General features: G+C 39.7%; 1 long non-coding RNA gene across 3 annotated transcripts; it reads right to left on the reverse strand.

Moving 5' to 3' along the window:
• Positions 1-414: 414 nt before the first annotated feature.
• Positions 415-2,068, reverse strand: LOC145438114 (uncharacterized). 3 transcript variants are annotated; one of them, XR_013914826.1, is made up of 3 exons: positions 1,713-2,065; positions 1,066-1,146; positions 415-973 (listed from the first exon to the last, which is right to left on the reverse strand). It is a non-coding gene; the product is annotated as an uncharacterized LOC145438114 (long non-coding RNA). The 3 variants fall into 3 exon arrangements; XR_013914825.1 differs by having other exon boundaries at positions 415-1,146; positions 1,713-2,068; XR_013914824.1 differs by lacking the exon at positions 1,066-1,146 and having other exon boundaries at positions 415-606; positions 1,713-2,062.
• Between the last annotated feature and the right edge of the window lie 795 nt (positions 2,069-2,863).

Below are 2,863 nucleotides of genomic sequence, written 5' to 3' on the forward strand. Positions count from 1 at the left end.
CGGCTCTGTGGTAAACTACACTGTTAAAAATATTCTATGCCAAATTACTGGTCTGGTCCTGGCAGCAGTTTTACGACTCTGAGACCGGTAAATTTGAAAAATATTTTCCCGTAAATAATATTGACCGTAATTTATTTTTACAAAGACTGACTGTTAAAATTTCTACGGAAAATTCCCGTTACTTGACGTAACGGAAAACGGCTGTCATACCAAATTACTGGTCTGGTCCAGTGCAGCAGTTTTACGCTGATGAGACCAGTAAAATCGAAATAACTCTCCTCGTAATATGATTTTACATATGCTGACCGTAGAAAAATTCATGGAAAATTTCCGTAACTAAACGTAACAGAAATCTGCTGTAATATCAATATACTCGTCTGGTCCCTTGCAGCAGTTTTACATTCCTGAGACCAGTAAATTTGAATCAGGTTTATTTGATGCGGGAACACGTTATAAAAAGTAAATGTGGATAATGACGAAAATCCAGTCTTTCTTGTAGAGATCATCAGTCAGCAGTCGCCTGAATGAAGAGGGCTTCATCAAAACTTCAGCAGCAGTTGAAGGACTGTACTTTGGGCCATGCTCTTCTGCAGGTTCTTCTATAATCTGAACAAAAACTATGCAGTCATCAACACAGTTACAATTTGGAAACTTTGAGACGCTATAGTATGACATACTGCGACTTTTCATATTCTTGTCAATTTCTCAAATAATGATGGCCTAGGATAGGGGTGTCGAACATATGGCCCGCAGGCCGCATGCAGCTTGCAAAGCAATTCCGAGTAGTTTGAAAAACCCCTGCAGTTCCCAGCACATTTTCTAACAAATGTTGAGATATTATTGTAAGAAATACTTCCCGGAGTTCCCGCAACGCCACAAATGTCAAGATCATAGGCCGTAATATAATCATCCGACAGCCAGACTGGAAACAGTGGTTGTTTTCGTCAACAAGTTGCGCGTGACGGAAGGGTTTCTTTCATAAAATAAACAAGGAATTAAACAGAAAGTTGCGCGTGATGTTACCGCCAATTCCACTCTGGTCCGACAGTGGTGTTATGGTTTTACTTTAGTCATCATCAGGAACAAGTTGGGGATACTGGCATCCAATTCCCAAGACTCCAACAAGTGCACACTGAGTTCAAATTTCTATGAAAGAAATGAGACAAAAAGTAGTTCTTCGTAAAGTGAAAAAGAAACTGTTATATGCAGGTCGCATGGAGAATATAATAGTTACAAAAAATACAATTCAAATATATTAGGTCACACTGCTGTATCACTTCTACTCAAAGGCCCCAGACAGACAGAGAAACCCGAATGACGATTAATAATGAGCCAAATTCCAACGTCTGCATTTGCAATTAAATCACTTGTGTTCCTTAAAGCGCATACGCCGAGTTAACGGCAGATTACGAATAAAACAAAGGGAGCATACAAATATGTCAGCTTATTCCGTCGTTAGAGTCAGTGTTTTAGCGGTTGAATTCAAAAGATCATTCTTTGAATTTTTGCCAAAATTCCGTTGTTTGCGAGTAAAGCCTGTGCTACTAGAATATATCCTAATAAACTATTCAAGCGAAAAGTAAGGGTGGGCGTTTTGAGGTACATTAACATTTTGGAATGATTTGACTGATCCGGCCCGCGAGCGGTTTGAAAGTTTGAATCCGGCCAGCGACGCAAGTTGAGTTTGACACCCCTGGCCTAGGACTTCGTACCTGAATCATCTTTTCCAGCGTGATTGCAAACTTTTCTGGCAATATTCCTTTGCATCGCACGTCCAACGTATTTCGCACGGCACCGTGCTAGAAGCGAGAGGCGAAATGATCCCTTTCTATCACATAAGCATTCGACGTCATGATTCATAATGCCATAACGCTTCCATTTTCGTGTAGTTCAATGTCAGAAAATGTAATACATTCTTATAAGCCATAGATTCTGTTCACCATTAAACTGTAACGAAAATAGATACGTCTTCAGAAGCAGGACTGAGAGCAACTTGCCAGGTTTGAGCTCGGATACTGCTATACCTACAATATCTGCTATCAACACCTGCAATATTCAAAAGCTAAAGTTAAGCTGTGGCTTCGAAACCCCCAATATCAATATCAACGCATCTTGTTATTATCCAATACGAAAACATCGCGTCGATATAATATCTATCTCGGAACATTCAGCCGCACGTGCTCTGATATGTCTGACGTCTGATGCAGAGATGCCACTGGGATATTTCGGAAAAACCCAGATGTGGAGGCGAAATAAACCCAGAAAAACCCAGATTCTATATTTCACTCAAAAGACACGAGATAGCTGTGAAAGTGGAGCCTGATAGTCGTCGAATACACTCATACAGTCATTGAAGCCTTTGACATTGAATTTACAGCAGTTCATAATACATATTTTGCTTGGTTAACACTGCGAATCGCACAAAAAACATGTTGTTTTCCTCTCGACACATCGCAATGAAACAATTGGAGCGCAGCGTGAATACTTAATAATGTACCGGTACCAATTATATCATCGCGCAGCGAAAGTTCAATGCAATGCCATCCATTCCCTATTTCTAAGGATGATTTCATGTATTTTCAGCGACCTGAACAGATTGAAAGTAGCTTTCGATTGATTAATCAATCCTACGACAATCACTTTTATTTGGAATAATCACAGACCAATGTATATTGAAAATAAATACCATAACTGCCAAATCATGAAATTCAGGGTTAGGGTTAGAGGGTTCGAATGTGCTGGTAACCAATGCCTCTGATTAACTTGCTAGGGGTGTCCAAATAACTAACTCTTTCGCTCTCTCTCTCTGAGTGTCCCTGTTTGAACTATAAATATATACTCAGACAACAATAGGATTATATTA

The sequence above is a fragment of the Botryllus schlosseri genome, chromosome 4 (genome assembly GCF_051294905.1).
Source record: "Botryllus schlosseri isolate E-star chromosome 4, Bs_hap1, whole genome shotgun sequence".
NCBI lineage: Eukaryota > Metazoa > Chordata > Ascidiacea > Stolidobranchia > Styelidae > Botryllus > Botryllus schlosseri.